Consider the following 19,817-nt stretch of genomic DNA (forward strand, 5'->3'; position numbering starts at 1 on the left):
TTCAAATTTAACAGTCTGAAAATTAAAATTTTGACATTTGTGAGACAGCTTTTGACTCTAAAACCATTGTTCTAATTTAGAGAGTCTGAAAATTGAAAATTTTAGAGTTTTAAGGCAGATTTTTGGACTTTTGACGCTAGAAAACTGTTTTTTCACTTTGAAAATCAACATCTTAAACTTCTATTCCACTGTTTTGAGTTTCAAACTTTAAAAATTGCATTTTTAACTTTAAAACCATACTATCCAAATTTAGACAGACTGAAATTTGAAAATTTAAATTTGTGAGGCAGCTTTTTGACTTCTGACACAAAAAACCGATTTTCTGGCTTCAAAAATTAACGTTCTTAACTTCTATCTCACTGTCTCAAGTGTGGATCCTTGAAAATTGCATTTCAACTCTAAAACCATTGTTCTAATTTAGAGAGTCTGAAAATTGAAAATTTGAGAGTTTTAAGGGAGTTTTTTTGACTTTTGACACTAGAAAACTGTTTTTTCACTTTGAAAATCAACATGTTAAACTTCTATTCCACTATTTTGAGTTTCAAACTTTGAAAATTGCATTTTTAACTTTAAAACCATACTATCCAAATTTAGACAGACTGAAATTTGAAAATTTGACACTTGTGAGGCAATTTTTTGACTTCTGAAACAAAAAAAGCTTTTCTGGCTTTAAAAATTAACATTTTTAACTTCAATCTCAAGTTTTATTATTTGAAAATTGCATTTCAACTCTAAAACTACTGTTCTAATTTAGAGAGTCCGAAAATTGAAAATTTGAGAGTTTTAAGGCAGATTTTTGGACTTTTGACACTAGAAAACTGTTTTTTCACTTTGAAAACCAACATATGTTAAACTTCTAGTCCACTGTCTAGATCCTCAAGCTATCAAAATTGCATTTTTAACTTTAAAAACCACACTATTCAAATTTAGACAGTCTGAAAATTGAAAAATTTAATTTGTGAGGCAGCTTTTTGACTTCTGACACAAAAAAAACGATTTTCTGGCTTCAAAAATTAACGTTCTTAACTTCTATCTCACTGTCTCAAATTTGGATCCTTGAAAATTGCATTTCAACTCTAAAACCATTGTTCTAATTTAGACAGTCTGAAAATTGTAAACTTGACTGTGTTAAGGTAGCTTTTTACTTTTGACAATAGAAAATAGTTTTTTTACTTCGAAAATTAACATGTTAAACTTCTATTCCACTGTCTAGAGCTTCAAACTTTGAAAGTGGCATTTTTAACTTTAAAACCACCCTACTCAAATTTAGACAGTCTGAAAATTAAAATTTTGACATTTGTGAGACAACTTTTTCACTTCTAACACTAAAAAACGCTTTTATGGCTTTAAAAATTGACATTTTTAACTTCTATCTCACTGTCTCAAGTTTCAAATTTTAAAAATTGCATTTTTAACTCTAAAACCATTGTTCTAATTTAGAGAGTCTGAAAATTAAAAATTTGAGAGTTTTAAGGCAGTTTTTTTGAGTTTTGACACTATGAAATTGCTTTCTCACTTTGAAAATCAACATGTTAAACTTCTACTCCACTGTTTTGAGTTTCAAACTTACAAATTGCATTTTTAACTTTAAAACCATACTATCCAAATTTAGACAGACTAAAATTTGAAAATTTGACACTTGTTAGGCAACTTTTTGACTTCTGACACAAAAAAAGCTTTTCTGGCTTTAAAAATTAACATTTTTAACTTCAATCTCAAGTTTCAATATTTGAAAATTGCATTTCAACTCTAAAACCATTGTTCTAGTTTAGAGAGTGTGAAAATTGAAAATTTGACAGTTTAAAGGCAAATTTTTGTACTTTTGACTCTAGAAAATTGTTTTTTCACTTTGAAAATCAACATGTTAAACTTCTATTCCACTGTCTTGAGCTTCAAACTTTGAAAATTGCATTTTTAACTTTAAAACCACATTATTCAAATTTAACAGTCCGCAAATTAAAATTTTGACATTTGTGAGACAGTTTTTGACTTCTGACACTAAAAAACGCTTTTCTGGCTTTAAAAATTGACATTTTTAACTTCTATCTCAGTCTGTCTGAAGTTTCAGTTTTTGAAAATTGCATTTCAACTCTAAAACCATTATTCTAATTTAGAGAGTCAGAAAATTAAAAATTTGACATTTGTGGGGCAGCTTTTTGACTTCTGACACTAAAAAACGCTTATCTGGAAACCAAAAATGACTTGTAGAGCCTTTTGGCAACTAAAAATGACTTGTAGAGGGTTCTGACAATACACAATGGCTTTGGCATTTAGAAACAGTTTTGACAAGCTTAAGAAAGATTTGGCCACTAAAAAACGCTTTTCTGTTGTTCCAATTTAGAGATTCTGAAAATTGAAAATTTGACAGTTTAAAAGCAAATTTTTGGACTTCTGACACTAGAAAATTGTTTTTTCACTTTAAAAATCAACATATTAAACTTCTATTCCACTGTTTTGAGTTTCAAACTTAGAAAATTGCATTTTTAACTTTAAAACCACACTATGCAAATTTAGACAGTCTGAAAATTGAAAATTTGACACTTGTGAGGCAACTTTTTGACTTCTGACACAAAAAAAACGATTTTCTGGCTTCAAAAATTTACGTTTTTAACTTCTATCTCACTGTCTCAAGTTTCGATCTTTGAAAATTGCATTTTAACTCTAAAACCATTGTTCTAATTTAGAGAGTCTGAAAATTGAAAATTTGAGAGTTTTATCGCAGATTTTTGGACTTTTGACGCTATAAAACTGTTTTTTTCACTTTGAAAATCAACATGTTAAACTTCTATTCCACTGTTTTGAGTTTCAAACTTTGAAAATTGCATTTTTAACTTTAAAACCATACTATCAGACAGACTGAAATTTGAAAATTTGACACTTGTGAGGCAACTTTTTGACTTCTGACACAAAAAAAGCTTTTCTGGCTTTAAAAATTAACATTTTTAACTTCAATCTCAAGTTTCAATATTTGAAAATTGCATTTCAACTCTAAAACCATTGTTCTAATTTAGAGAGTGTGAAAATTGAAAATTTGACAGTTTAAAGGCAAATTTTTGTACTTTTGACTCTAGAAAATTGTTTTTTCACTTTGAAAATCAACATGTTAAACTTCTATTCCACTGTCTTGAGCTTCAAACTTTGAAAATTTCATTTTTAACTTTAAAACCACACTATTCAAATTTAACAGTCTGAAAATAAAAATTTTGACATTTGTGACTTCTGACACTATATATCTCACTGTCTGAAGTTTCAATTTTTGAAAATTGCATTTCAACTCTGTCACTATTGTTCTAATTTAGAGAGCCTGAAAATTGAAAACTTGACATTTGTGTGACAGATTTTTGACTTCTGACCATAAAAAAACCATTTCTAACTTAACATTTCAATCTTCTGTCTTGCTGTCTCAAGTTTCAAACATTGAAAATTGCATTTTCAACTCCAAAATCACACTATTCAATTTTAGACAGTTGCAAGTTTTTGTGATTTTTGACACTAGAAAGCTCTTTTCTGCCTTTAAAAATGTATGTTTTTTACTTCTATGTCACTGTCTCAAGTTTCAATTTTTGAAAATTGCATTTTCAACTCTAAAACCGCTGTTCCAATTTAGATTGCAGATTTTTGAACTTTTAACACTAGAAAATTGTTTTTTTACTTTGAAAATTAACATTTTAAAATTTTTAACTCTACAATATTCAAATGTATACAGGCTGTGAGAAAAATCAGTAGTTTGTCAGAGATATTTGCTATATCCCAGACTTTTTATACACCCTGTATTATCCGCTTTTCGCTTCTACTACAACTCATCTTTGCTCGTCAGTTCGTTAAAACTAATGAACTGATTTTCGCAGAAAAAAACGTTAAATTGTTGATAGTATAGTATTATTTCATGTTTTGCTGATATATCCCCAATCTTTACGTAAACGTTTTAAATGTTATAAACATTAGTATCTGTATTACCAATAATAATTATTATCCAGAGTATAAATAGACGTTTCAGTTAATTAATCGATCGATGCTTCGTTGTATGATGATTTCTAAGTAATACCCGTTATCTGTTATACAGGGTGTTTTAGGAGAAAGTGGTACAGTCCAAAAAATCCAAAAATGGCCCACCCAGTATTTATTACAAAATTGACGCCCAATGAAGCCAACCAATCTACAGGTTAATAAATAAATACTAATAATCATTTGTGTGTGTGTCTGACATTTATGATCACATGACCATCTATCAGAAGCTCAGATCTCTGATCTTGTGACCAACTGTAAAAATACGTCACACAGGCTTTGACAGACGAATAAATGTCATGATTGATTTTTTCTATGAATTTTGTATCCCTTCACAGGAAACAGTGCTCTGTAAACAATATGTTCTACGACGGGAACGTAATAGTATATTACGTAACTAGGGCTGTAAGAAGCACTTTAAGCACGATCTCAGTTGAATTATATTGCTTTAGAAATAATATAGTTTCAGTAACATTTGCTATTGCCCATGGTATTCTAGCCGAACTAGTATTCAGTGTTGCCAAGTCAAAATATTTAATTTTGACATTAGTGACATTTGCCACGTGGTTTTAAAAGAGAATTTAGCTAGACAGTCACGTGACCACTATTAAAATAACATAAATCTCAGAAACACGTCTCGTTTCGAAAACTGTATTAAACTGTAATTCTTGGAAATTTTAGACAAATTCTGACAGTTTCGACATTTATGACATACATCACGTGATTTTTAGAGAATAATTTAACTATACAGTCACGTGACCACTGTCAAAATAACCGTCATAAATCTCAGAATTACGCTTTTATTTCGAATAGTGCAAGAAATCTTTTTTAAACCTTATTAAGATTCTTGCAACTTCTGAGCACAGTTGGACAGTTTTGATGCTAGTGACAGTGTTCACGTGGTTCTAGAACGCTATTTAGCTAGACGGTCACGTGACCATTGTTAAAATAACTGTCAGAAATCTTAAAATCTAAATATCATAAATCTCAGAAAGACGTCTTGTTTCGAAAACTGAGTTAAACTGTAATTCTCGAAAATTCTAGACAAATTTTGACAGTTTCGACATTATTGACAGATATCACGTGATTTTTAGAGAATAATTTAACTATACAGTCACGTGACCACTGTCAAAATAACTGTCATACATGTCAGAATTACGTTTTTATCTCGAATACTGCAAAAACTTTTTTAAACCTTATTAAGATTTTTGCAACTTTCGAGCACAGTTTGACAGTTTTGATGCTAGTGACAGTTTTCACGTGGTTCTAGAACACTATTTAGCTAGACAATCACGTGACCATTGTCAAAATAACTGTCAGAAATCTTAAAATCTAAATATCATTAATCTCAGAAACACGTCTCGTTTAGAAAACTGAGTTAAACTGTAATTCTTGAAAGCTCTAGACAAATTTTGACAGTTTTGACATTATTGACAGATATCACGTGATTTTTAGAGAATAATTTAACTATACAGTCACGTGACCACTGTCAAAATAACTGTCATAAGTGTCAGAATTACGCTTTTATTTCGAATAGTACAAGAAATCTTTTTTAAACCTTATTAAGATTTTTGCAACTTCCGAGCACATTATGACAGATTTGATGCTAGTGACAGTTTTCACGTGGTTCTAGAACACTATTTAGCTAGACGGTCACGTGATCATTGTCAAAATAACTGTCAGAAATCTAAAAATCTAAATATCATAAATCTCAGAAACACGTCTTGTTTCGAAAACTGAGTTAAACTGTAATTCTTGAAAATTCTAGACAAATTTTAACAGTTTCGACATTATTGACAGATATCACGTGATTTTTAGAGAATAATTTAACTATACAGTCACGTGACCACTGTCAAAATAACTGTCATAAATCTCAGAATTACGCTTCTATCTCGAATAGTGCAAGAAATCTTTTTTAAACCTTCAGGCTGCAATACTGGACGAGTATGTCTGAAACTGAATTTCAAGAACTAAAAATTGTCCGGAAATCAAAACCTAGAATGTTGCGCATAAAATTCATTTTTTACTACTAAAAATAGGCTAAAAGTTGACTTTTATGGCCAGAAATGACTTTACTAAGACTAAAGAAAGTCCAAATGTCTATTTTCATGACTTTAACTAGTGTACAACTCGATTTCTAGACTGAAATAAGTCTAGAATTCAATTAAACACTGGAAAGAGTCGAAATTAAATTTTCGGACTAATTCATTTCTAAAAATTAGTTCTCAAGACTAAAAGCATTAGTGGCAAAAGTTACTTTCATTACTGAAGAGTCTAAAACTGGACTTTTACTATTAGAAATAGTCTTAAACTCGATTTTCAGTCTTAAAGCACTGAAAACAGTCCGAATTTCTTAGAAATGCTATAATTATTTGCACCTATGAGTGCAGAAGTCAATTTAATAGTGAAGAAGCTTAAAATGACATTTTTAAGACTATGGACAGTGTACAAGCTGGCTTTCAGGCCTGATAAAGCAAGAACTTTTTGAGGATAGTCTTGAAGCTCGATTTTTCAGGCTGAAAACATTCTTAAGCACTAAAAACTGTTTAGATTTTTAAGAAATGCTCGAATTTTTACACTGAAGTGTCTAAAAGTCAATTTAATAGTGACAAAGCTTGGAATGATATGATTTAAGTCTATGAAGAATGTAAAAATAGTTTTTTAAGTCTACTATATCAAAAACTTGGTAATTTTTTTTTTCCACGCTGAAAGCAGTTTTAAAACACTTTAAGAAATTGACAAGTAAAAACACTTAGTTGTCAAGTCAATTTTCATGAACCTAATGTCAATATCCTGTATTTAAGATTAAAACATTGAAATTTGTCTTCAAGTTATGAAAACTTACTTAAAATGCAAATTTTAATCTTCTGATGTTACTTTGCATTACTTCAGAATCACTTTTTGGTGTCCAAGTCAATTTTCAAAGTTTAAATGTATGAATTTGAAGTCAAAAATTCTGGGAAAAGTGGTTTTTCTTGTTTACAAGTCAATTTTCAATATTAAAGTTTTAATTTGTCTGAAAACAATTTGTAAGCCTCTAAAGTCAATGTTCACCATTCCAAAGTCAATTTATTGGTTTCTAAGTCAATTTTCAAGACTAAAGCCTTTCAATTTGTATGGAAACTATAAAAACTTGAAGCTTATTAAGTCAATTTTCCGTTTCCAAGACAATTTTTAAGTTGGGTTGGGTTGGTTTTGTCTCCATCAAATCAGAATTTTATAAGAAATACTTTATTTTTCAACTTGAATAAGAAAATTAAAAGAAATCGTAATTTTTGAAAAGTATTCTGTGACGTCGAAAATAAGGCGAAACCATGAAAACCATCTGCCTGTAATTACGCCACTGGAGAATTTTGACAAACGTCATTAACATCATATGATGAGTATTAATGTCATAAGTGCTTGTTCTAAATTTGATCAAAATTGCTTCAAGGGCCTGACAAAAACCGATTTTCAAAAGAAAAGAAAATGACATAAATGCATATGACTGAAACTGCTAAATGTCACTTGTTGCCAGCAAACTCCGAAGGATACAAGTTGGTTTGTAACTGAGAACCATGTGAAGAATGGATTTTATTCTGAATCTAACTTCAGCCTGTTATGAAATACATACTATTTTGTAAATATCTCAAAAAATAAAAATCGCAAACGTATATCGCTCCTAATAATAATTAGGAACTAATAACTAAAAATAACTAATTTTTCAATTTTTTGGTACTTCAAGCAGTATCAATAAAATGACAATTCTAAATCAGTCTCTACTATTTCTTGGACGTTTATAAAAGCATATGTCTCACAGTTACTAGTCACCAGTTTGATTACCTGTAGCAACAATAACTAGATCGATCGGAAATCAAATCGATTTTCAGTACGACTGTCTGTATTGGAAAAAATTCGTGCCAGTCAATCAAAAAAAGTAAATTAGAAAAGTCGAGAAAGCTTACAATAGGGCGGAAAGCTCTCTATTGACTGTCTTATTTATACGTTCGTTACCTATAAACATTTCTATATAAAACGCGACGATAAGAATCGAAAGTCGATTTTATACGGTCGATTATCTGCCTTTAGATATCCCGGACACGACGTTGTATTTTAAATTATATCGGACGCAGTCAATGTTGCCAGGTCTACCGTTAAAACAGTATATCTACCATTTTTCTAGTTCTTCCTCTCTGAAACTTTATATATACTTTTTCAGTTTATTGAATAGGACATTTCATAAGGATTCTAAAAATGCGCTTAAAACAGTCATTTTATTACTCCAAATTATTCTCTAAAACCACGTGATGTCTGTCACTATTGTCAGAATTGTCAAAATTTTACTAGAATTTGCAAGAATTACATTTAGTTTTCGAAACAAGACGATTTCCTGAGATTTAACAATTATTTTGACAATTGTCACTTCATAGTCTAGCTAAATAGTCTTCTGAAATCACGTGACAACTGTCACTAACGTCAAAACTGTCAAACCATGCTCTAAAGTTGCTAAAATCAGGATTTAGAAACGTTTTCTTGCAGTATTTGGTATAAAACGTGTTTCTCAGAATTATGACAATTATCACGTGACCGTCTAGCTGAATAGTGTTCTACAATCACGTGACAACTGTTACTAACGTCAAAACTGTCAAACCATGCTCTAAGGTTGCAAAAATAAGTGTTTAGAAACGTTTTCTTGCAGTATTTGATGTAAAACGTGTTTCTGAAATTTGTGACAGTTATTTTGACAATTGTCACTTCATAGTCTAGCTAAATAGTCTTTTGAAATCACGTGATAACTGCCACTTACGTCAAAACTGTCAAACCATGCTCTAAAGTTGAAAAAATCAGGATTTAGAAACGTTTTCTTGCAGTATTTGTTATAAAACGTATTTGTGGGAATTATGACAGTTATTTTGACAATTATCACGTGACCGTCTAGCTGAATAGTGTTCTACAATCACGTGACAACTGTCACTAACGTCAAAACTGTCAAACCATGCTCAAAAGTTGCAAAAAATAGGATTTAGAAACGTTTTCTTGCAGTATTTGATATAACACGTGTTTCTGAGAATTATGACAGTTATTTGGACAGTTGTCACTTCGTAGCCTTCTGAAATCATGTGAAAACTGTCACTAATGTCAAAACTGTCAAACCATGCTCTAAAGTTGAAAAAATCAGGGTTTAGAAACGTTTTCTTGCAGTATTTGGTATAAAACGTGTTTCTGAGAATTATGACAGTAATTTTGAAAATTTTCAATTCATAGTCTAGTTAAATAGTCTTATGAAATCACGTGACAACTGTCACTAACGTCAAAACTGTCAAACCATGCTCTAAAGTTGCAAAAATCAGGGTTTAGAAACGTTTTCTTGCAGTATTTGATATAAAACGTATTTGTGGGAATTATGACAGTTATTTTGACAATTATCACGTGACCGTCTAGCTGAATAGTGTTCTACAATCACGTGACAACTGTCACTAACGTCAAAACTGTCAAACCATGCTCTAAAGTTGAAAAAATCAGGATTTAGAAACGTTTTCTTGCAGTATTTGATATAAAACGTGTTTCTGAGAATTATGACAGTTCTTTTGACAATTATCACTTCATAGTCTAGCTAAATAGTGTTCCACCATCACATGACAACTATCACTAACGTCAGAACTGTCAAACCGTGCTCAAAAGTTGAAAAAATCAGGGTTTAGAAACGTTTTCTTGCAGTATTTGATATAAAACGTATTTGTGGGAATTATGACAGTTATTTTGACAATTATCACGTGACCGTCTAGCTGAATAGTGTTCTACAATCACGTGACAACTGTCACTAACGTCAAAACTGTCAAACCATGCTCTAAAGTTGAAAAAATCAGGATTTAGAAACGTTTTCTTGCAGTATTTGATATAAAACGTGTTTCTGAGAATTATGACAGTTCTTTTGACAATTATCACTTCATAGTCTAGCTAAATAGTGTTCCACCATCACATGACAACTATCACTAACGTCAGAACTGTCAAACCATGCTCAAAAGTTGAAAAAATCAGGGTTTAGAAACGTTTTCTTGCAGTATTTGATATAAAACGTGTTTCTTAAATTTGTCACAGTTATTTTGACAATTGTTACTTCATAGTCTAGCTAAATAGTCTTATGAAATCACGTGACAACTGTCACTAACGTCAAAACTGTCAAACTATGCTCTAAGGTTGCAAAAATCAGGATTTAGAAACGTTTTCTTCCAGTATTTGATATAAAACGTGTTTCTGAGAATTATGAAAGTTATTTTGACAATTGTCACTTCATAGTCTAGCTAAATAGTCTTCTAAAATCACGTGACAACTGTCACTAACGTCAAAACTGTCAAACCATGCTCTAAAGTTACAAAAATCAGGATTTAGAAACGTTTTCTTGCAGTATTCGATATAAAGAGTGTGTTTAGAGATTTATGATTTTTGACAATGGTCACGTGACTGTCTAGCTAAATTATCCTTTAAAACCACGTGATATCTGTCACTAATATCAAAACTTAAAAAACAATTATTAATAAAAAGTACGGTTACTTTATAGTAAGAATCAATCTTTATAGTAAGATATTAAATTTTTGACTATTAAAAGACACCTCGTATAATAATGTCAAATGAATGAATTTGTTTTGATCTACCGTTTTTTGACTGATTATTCTACCGCCATTAAATATTTTGATTTGGCAACACCGGACGCAGTACTACCGAGACTATGCATAATGGTACCTACTGGGTTCCACAACCAGGTTTAATGGAATTAGAAATATGCAAATAAATGGAAATTTAAAAAACTGTTAATTTGCTGGTAGATTAAAATCTTCGTCCCCGGAATTGGTAAACAGAATAATTTTTTAAAAAATACGCCTTATCAGTATACTCGTATTATTATGATAATCCGGTCAGACTTGCCAACAATACACTAATCACCATTCGTATATGAATATTTAAATGCAGTGTGCGTATTAAGTAGAAAAGCGCGATTTATGGACTATTATCGACTCTTAAACGATTCAGTTATCAGGGTCTGAATCAAAAACTGTTTTGAGTTTGTACATGACAAAAGGTTTATGGAAATTGCTGGCTGATCATTAACATAGATCATGTTTAAGATTCTAAAGAACTTAGAATATTTACTGTTAAACATCAATGGATCACTATTATTTATAATTTATACAGGGTGATTCCAGAAAAACGCCCTAATAAAAATGAGAAGTTAATAAAAATAGTATTACTTAATAAAGAGGACTTTTTTTAGAATTTTTCAGGAAATGTTGTCACAGTCTGACCCACCCTTAACTTAAACTTGGTTTAAAGTATGAGTGAACAGTAGATACTCCCTTAAATAGTCAAAATTGCACTGACATAACTCCGAAATCCGTTTTACACTTTAACTGAGTTTAGGTTAGTTTAAAAGCAGTTGAAAAATGTTTGTATGTATATTATGTACAATAGTTTTCATATTTAATGTTGTATACCTAACATCAACACCTTTCAACGTTCCTGAGATATTGAGCAAAACTTTGACGCCCTCTAGCGGCTAAACGGGGAAACTTATTAGTACCCACTCAAATTCACGTGATAGCCCCATTCATTAGCTTTCTTTTGTTATACAGTGGTTTTATACAGAGTGTTTCAAATAAGCGAGTTATCGGCGATTTTCTGAAAAAGTGCACGGAAATTTAGTCTAAGTTAGGGATTTTTCGGGCCTACTATACTAACGGCGAGCGTTTTGGATTTTGCTCAATCAAGGTGATATTTTTAACTAATTTCAACCTGGGGAACCCAAATCTGACGTCCATTTTGCTCTAACTGGCACAGTTTCGGAGATGACTTTGAAATTATGTCAATTTTGACACTTTTTAGGGCGTGGCACCCTTGCAAAATGACATTTTGACAAATGAGACTTTACTTCATTTTTGTACTATTAACCTGAAGGTATTTAGGCAGTTGAGGTTAACTTTGAAAATAAAAAAATTTCTGAAAAAAATCAGAACGTATTACCCTTGAAAACTCTTGACAATTCTAGTTTTTAATTTTTCAAGGTAAAATGGTGCATGGTACCAAAAAAGTGTATAGAAGGTAAAAGTTGCACTCCATCGAAGTGCATTTGTGTTTCAAAATTTCAGACCTCTAACCCGAAACGTTCCTGAGATATTGAGCAAAAACTGTAAAAAACGAGAGTTAAATTTGCCGCCTTCTAGCGGCTAAACGGCGAAATGTAGCCCTTCCCACTCAACGTCACGTGATAGCCCCATTCATTAGCTTTCTTTTGTTATACAGTGGTTTTATACAGGGTGTTTCAAATAAGCGAGTTATGGACGATTTCCTGGAAAAGTGCACCAAAACTTTGCTCAAATTGGGAATTTCTGCTTTTGGTCAAAGTAAGGCTGCTAGAGCAAAAACAATTAAATATCGATACGAACATTTTACATCAAGTAGGCCAAGAATTTGACATAGATTTCAAAAATTGAATAAAAAATTCGTCATCCCATTTGAAAAATTACAAGTTTAGTTTTTTGCTCAAATTTGGGACACCCTGTATACTGATGGATTATCTAGGAATATAGTAGACGCAAATATCTACAAGATTCATATTTGGTAATTTTTTGATAAAATGAAAATTAAACAAGTTACGAGGATGTTAACAATTTAATGAATCACCCTGTAAACTACTCCATTGTATTGTCAATAACTCGGTAATTTTGACAATTACAGGGTGATTCAATATACCAATTTGTAGCCCTTAAAATTCTCCTTTGACCACTCTGTATAGTGTTTTTTCCTAAAATGTCGAACAACTGAGTTATTTACTGTTAAAACTGAGTTGTTTTCTGTAAAAATTGAATTTGACAGTTTTCACTTTGACAGGCCATAACTCTGTTATTTTGACAGTTACTGTGGGTACCAATTAGTAGCCCTTGAAATTCTCTTCTGACCACCCTGTATAGCGTTTTTACCTAAAATGTTGCATAACTGAGTTATTTAGTGTTAAAACTGAGTTGTTTGCTGTAAAACTTAAATTTAACAGTTTTCACTTTGACAGCCCATAACTCTGTTATTTTGACGGTTACAGGGTGGTTTATTATACTAATTTGTAGCCCTTGAAATTCTCTTTTGACCACCCTGTATAGCGTTTTTACCTAAAATGTCGCATAACTGAGTTATTTACTGTTAAAACTGAGTTGTTTTCTGTAAAATTGAAATAGACAGCCTTTAACTATGTTATTTTGACGGTTACAGGGTGGTTTATTATACCAATTTATAGCCCTTGAAATTCTCCTTTGACCACTCTGTATAGTGTTTTTTCCTAAAATGTCGAATAACTGAGTTATTTACTGTTAAGAGTGGTTTGCTGTAAAGTTTGAATTTGACAGTTTTCACTTTGCAGCCCTTAACCATGTTATTTTGACAGTTACAGGGTGGCTCCATATACCAATTTGTAGCCCTTGAAATTCTTCTTTGACCACTCTGTATAGTGTTTTTTCCTAAAATGTCGAATAACTGAGTTATTTACTGTTAAAACTGAGTTGTTGTAAAGTTTGAATTTGACAGTTTTCACTTTGACAGCCCATAACTCTGTTATTTTGACAGTTATTGCGGTTGGTACCAATTTGTAGCCCTTGAAATTTTCTTTTGACCACCTTGTATAGTGTATAGTCTTTTTTCCTAAAATGTCGCATAACTGAGTTATTTACTGTTAAAACTGAGTTGTTTTCTGTAAAGTTTAAATTTGACAGTTTTCACTTTGACAGGCCATAACTCTGTTATTTTGACAGTTGCAGGGTGGTTTATTATACCAATTTGTAGCCCTTGAAATTCTCCTTTGACCACTCTGTATAGTGTTTTCTCCTGAAATGTCGAATAACTGAGTTATTTACTGTTAAGAGTGATTTGCTGTAAAGTTTGAATTTGACAGTTTTCACTTTGCAGCCCTTAACCATGTTATTTTGACAGTTACAGGGTGGTTTATTATACCAATTTGTAGCCCTTGAAATTCTCTTTTGACCACCCTGTATAGCGTTTTTACTTAAAATGTCGCATAACTGAGTTATTTACTGTTAAGAGTGGTTTGCTGTAAAGTTTGAATTTGACAGTTTTCACTTTGACAGCCCATAACTCTGTTATTTTGACAGGTACAGGGTGGTTCAATATACCAATTTGTAGCCCTTGAAATTCTCCTTTGACCACTCTGTATAGTGTTTTTCCCTAAAATGTCGAATAACTGAGTTATTTACTGTTAAGAGAGTGGTTTGCTGTAAAGTTTGAATTTGGCAGTTTTCACTTTGACAGTCCATAATTCTGTTATTTTGACAGACTGCGGTTGGTACCAATTTGTAGCCCTTGAAATTTTCTTTTGACCACCTTGTATAGCGTATAGGGTTTTTTCCTAGAATGTCGCATAACTGAGTTATTTACTGTTAAAACTGAGTTGTTTGCTGTAAAGCTTAAATTTAACAGTTTTCACTTTGACAGCACATAACTCTGTTATTTTGACAGTTACATGGTGGTTCAATATACCAATTTGTAGCCCTTGAAATTCTCTTTTGACCACCTTTTGTATAGCATATCTAGTAGAAATGTCACGCTACCAAAATTTAAAAAAAAACACAACCTTGTCAATGTAGCTTGCAAAAAGTGCAAAAACCTTCTAGGTCATGGACTAAAACTTTCGTATTTGAAATTTTTCGAAAAAGTCAATAGTTCAAGAGATAAGGAGATAAGAGCAAATGTAACCAATCACCCTGTACAAAAAACAAAACACTACTTAATTTAATACGGAACTAAAATCACTTACCTTACAATGAAAACTAATAAATAGTAAGAAAAAGCAAAACTTTTCCCCGGAAAAATGAAAACTAATAATTTCAAAGTCGTCGCGACCGAATCACGATGTGGTTGCGCTCCTTCTGGACGTAAAGTCAGACAAAAACTAAACGCAACCGCTAACCAGTAACCATCGGTCGGTTTAAACTAGCCGGAGGGATAACTTGTAGGAGTAATGATACCGGAATCACAATAACCGGTGGTAAATTACGGGAACAGTGATTACGGGCCACTGGGTTGGATGGAATCTCTCTCTGACAGTTTTTGTTATTTTGTTCTTGGATTTTGTGACGCTCTACAGGGTAGCAAACAGTGGATGGTACCTTTTAGACCCAGAGATGTAAAAGCGGTAATTTTCGAGACGATTATTTCCTTCCTATCAATTTTGACCAATCGCTATCAAGAATTAGTATAACAAATGTAAATTTTAAGTGGAAAAATCACTTAACAACTGTCAACTTAGCTGTCAGCAGTTTTTCCGGAAAAAAATTCGAAAAAATTTCACACTCCTGACAGCAACATAAAGAATAGTGTTACCCTTTCTAGCTTGAAAGTTATTGTTCTTATTAATTACTGTTCTTACTGTTTTAATTAAAATAAAATGTTTATTTAACTCAGGAAATAATCTTACCGAATATCCCTCGTGCATCTAATTTTTCCTGTTTCTAAGTAATTGTTTTAACAAATTACTTAGAAACTCGTTTTTCCGAATTTTTCCGGAAAAATTAAATGCACTAGGGATATAACCCCCGAAAAATTTCGATTTTTGGAAATTTACCGAAAAATTACTTCTTGCTTAAATAAACATTTTTCTTTCTTTTTTTCAATTTTCAGATTTTCCATTTTTCTCCGGAAAATTACCGAAAACTTTTTGAAAAATGTTGAGTATATTTAACAACAACACTTTTCAAAATAATATAAATTTTAAAAAATATAGTAATCTGATTTAATTGAACAGATGTTCTATATGTTCTCCCTTCTGGACAACACATTCCCGGTATAAAAGCTTCAATCTTTAGGTAGCCTGACATTTCTACTTTATATGGTATACAGGGTGATCAAAAGACAATTTCAAGGGCTACAAATTGGTATGTTGAATCACCCTGTAACTTTAAAAATAACAGAGTTATGAGCTGTCACAGTAAAAACTGTCAAATTCAAACTTTACAACAAACAACTCAGATTTAACAATAAATAACTCAGTTATTCGATGTTTTAGGAAAAAAACACTATATGGGGTGGTCAAAAGACAATTTCAAGGGCTACAAATTGGTATATTGAACTGTAACCGTCAAAATAACGGAGTTATGGGCTGTCACAGTAAAAACTGTCAAAATCAAACTTATCAGTATACAAGGTGTCCGAAATTTGAGCAACAAACCAAACTTATAATTTTTTATTCGATTTTTGGAATTTACGTCAAATTCTAGGCCTACTTGATGTAAAATGTTTGTATCGATATTTAGTTGTTTTTGCTCTAGCAGCCTTACTTTGACCACCCTCCTCGAAAGCAGAAATTCCCAATTTGAGCAAAGCTCTGGTGCACTTTCCCAGAAAATCGTTCCTAACTCGCTTATTTGAAACACCCTGTATAAATACACTGTATAACAAAAGAAAGCTAATGAATGGAGCTATCACGTGACGTTGAGCGGGCATGGCTAAGTTGCCCTGTTTAGCCGCTAGAGGGCGTCAAAGTTGACTCTTGTTTTTTGCAGTTTTTGTTCAATATCTCAGGAACGTTTCAGGTTAAAGGTCTGAAATTATTACCACAAATGCACTTCGATGGGATGCAACTTTTACCTTCTATACACTTTTTTGGTACCATGCACCGTTTTACCTTGAAAAATTAAAAACTAGCATTGTCAAGAATTTTCGAGGGTGATTCCTTCTGATTTCTTAAAAAAAAATTATTTTCAAAATTAACCTGAACTGCTTAAATACTTTCAGGTTAATATTATAAAAATGACGTAAAGTGTCATTTGTCAAAATGTCATTTTGCAAGGGTGCCACGCCCTAAAGTGTCAAAATTGACATCATGTCAAGGTCATCTCCGAAACGGTGCCAGTTAGAGCAAAATTGACGTCAGATTTGTGTTCCTCAGATTGAAATTAGTTAAAAAAATCACTTTGATTGAAGAAATTGTCGCCGTTAGTATAGTAGGCCCAAAAAATCCCTAATTTAGACTAAACTTCAGTGCACTTTTACAGGAAATCGTCCATAACTCACTTATCTAAACCACCCTGTATAAAACCACCATATAACAAAAGAAAGCTAATAAACGGGGCTATCACGTGACGTTGAGCGGGCATGGCTAAGTTGCCCCGTTTAGACGCTAGAGGGCGTCAAAATTTACTCTTGTTCTTTGCAGTTTTTGTTCAATATCTCAGGAACTCTTCAGGTTAGAGGTCTGAAATTATTACGACAAATGCACCTTGATGGGGTGCAACTTTTACCTTCTATACACTTTTTTGGTACCATGCACCATTTTACCTTGAAAAATTAAAAACTAGAATTGTCAAGAATTTTCGAGGGTGATTCATTCTGATTTTTAAAAAAAAAATTTTTTTTTCAAAGTTAACCTGAGCTGCTTAAATCCTTTCAGATTAATATTACAAAAATGACGTAAAGTGTCATTTGTCAAAATGTCATTTTGCAAAGGTGCCACGCCCTAAAGTGTCAAAATTGACATCATGTCAAGGTCATCTCCGAAACTGTGCCAGTTAGAGTAAAATTGACGTCAGATTTGAGTTCCTCAGGTTAAAATCAGTTAAAAAAATCACTTTGATTGAAGAAAATCCAAAATTGTCGCCGTTAGTATAGTAGGCCCAAAAAATCCCTAATTTAGATTAAAATTCCGTGCACTTTTCCGGAAAATCGTCCATAACTCGCTTATTTGAAACACCCTGTATAAAACCACTGTATGCTATCATGTGACGGTGAGCGGGCACGGCTAAGTTGCCCCGTTTAGACGCTAGAGGGCGTCAAAATTTACTCTTGTTCTTTGCAGTTTTTGTTCAATATCTCAGGAACGTTTTAGGTTAGATGTCTGAAATTATTACCCCAAATGCACCTCGCTGGGATGCAACTTTTACGTTCTATACACTTTTTTGGAACCATGCACCATTTTACCTTGAAAAATTAAATCTAGAATTGTCAAGAATTTTCAAGGGTTTATTAATTATAATAAAATTATTTTTTTCAAATTTTTTATTTTCAAAATTAACCTCAACTGCTTAAATACTTTCAGGTTAATAGTACAAAAATGACGTAAAGTGTTATTTGTAAAAATGTAATTTTTTAAGGGTGCCATGCTCTGAAAACCGTCAAAATTGACATAATTTCCAGGTCATCCCCAAAACCGTGACAGTTGGGGCAAAATGGATGTCAGGGTGATACAAGGTGTCTCAGATTAGCGGCTGAATACAGGGTGTCCCAAAAAAGTGAAAAACAATTTTTAATTTCCGGAAAATATCTGAAAAACTGTGTAAAAAGCAAAAATTGTCAAAAAGCTTGACTTTGACGCCATCTAGCGATTAAACTATAACACCAATGACCTTTTTTGAACATACCGTTGAAAAGCCTTTGGTCTGGACTATATTTTACCTGCAGTGACCTTTGGTCGTAACTGTTCAAGTAAATGAATTATTTTAGGTTAAGGCAAAAGTGTTTAAATCACTTTGAAGGTTTGTGAAGCTTAACTTTGACGCCCTCTAGCGGCCAAACTGTGCAACCAATCAACTTAAATGAGCATATTTTTGAAAAGCTTACGACCTGAGCTATCTTTTCACTTAAATCACTATTGGTCGTCAACTGTCAAATAAACAAGTTATCGAAAATGTTTGGAAAAAGTGCACGAAAATGTCGCTAACAAAAGAAAAATAATTTCTATTTTTTTTTATTTTTTTTTAATTACTCTTTTTTATTATTATTGATGACTATTTTCAATAAAACATGTTATATTTTTCAACCGTCATTTTTCATGTCAACTCGAATGGCATATCTCAATTTTGGCCAACAAATACACGTGTCCGAGCATTTTTCTCAAAAATAATTCTCTATAACTTTTGGACACACTGTATACTTGCGAAAAGGTAATTTTTAGCTTACTCCAAATATGCAAAAATATATAGGGTGGCCCAATTCTATGGAAGCCCATTTGTAGCTTTTCTGCGTCGGAGGTCTCAAATTGACATATTTTCCAAATTTGGCTGCTGTTCGCGAAAACCGCATTGCTAGTTTTGGAGATACCCCGTAAAAGCACCATCAAATTTGAGACACCCTGTATATGTTGATGTCACAACGAATAGTACTATAAACCGCAATATATCTACAAGAAAACTGTTATCTTTGGCAGGTGTAAAAGCCCTCTGAATACTCAATCGCTCTTGCAAACATCGAAATCCCTCGAGACAGCAATCGGACGTTTTGAAATATAGACATTCTGAATGGGCACTCATTATTTTCGGACAATTTAGACTAGGGCCTAAATGGTCCTTATTTTAGGTAATAAATCGAAATGGGGGAATTGAAATTTTTTACATTTGATCTTCTCATAACAGTCAGAACTATACTTGACTCATCAGTAGATCAACAATTAGTAAAGCATGTATTTTCCTTTAAAAAAAAATATTATTATCTGAACAGAGGAAGCTAATAAATAATACAATTATTATTGTGAAAAAAGATTGTAAATCCAATCTGACTAAATTGTGCTCTACTATTCAAAATAGACAACTCTTCAATTCTAGGTTGATAGACGTTATTTACCCATAAAGACCCTCTAGAAAATGATCCGGGATTAGAGTGATAAACGGCCAGCTGGTTGACCAAGAAAATTAATATTCCTAGCTTTGCCAGAGGAGTCTTATAATGACCGACCTGATTGATGCAAGGAAACATATCGGGAATAAGACTGGAGATTAGGGCGATTTTCATGGTAATCTTGACACCAGCCGCAATCGGTTCAGATTCTAATCTTTGAAACGGACAATCAC

General features: G+C 32.2%; 1 protein-coding gene across 2 annotated transcripts in view; it reads right to left on the bottom strand.

The window, feature by feature from the left end:
- Ntan1 (N-terminal amidohydrolase 1) overlaps positions 1-14,966 on the bottom strand; it is a 31,065-nt gene extending 16,099 nt beyond the window's left edge. For both annotated transcript variants that reach the window (XM_081972713.1, XM_081972712.1), the window contains exon 1: positions 14,795-14,966. The gene's annotated coding sequence lies outside the window, so the exon portion shown is untranslated. The remainder of the gene's footprint in view (positions 1-14,794) is intronic.
- Between the last annotated feature and the right edge of the window lie 4,851 nt (positions 14,967-19,817).

This window comes from Ips typographus, linkage group LG2 (assembly GCF_016097725.1).
Source record: "Ips typographus isolate SLU linkage group LG2, UJ_Ityp_2.0, whole genome shotgun sequence".
In the NCBI taxonomy this organism is placed as follows: Eukaryota; Metazoa; Arthropoda; class Insecta; order Coleoptera; family Curculionidae; genus Ips; species Ips typographus.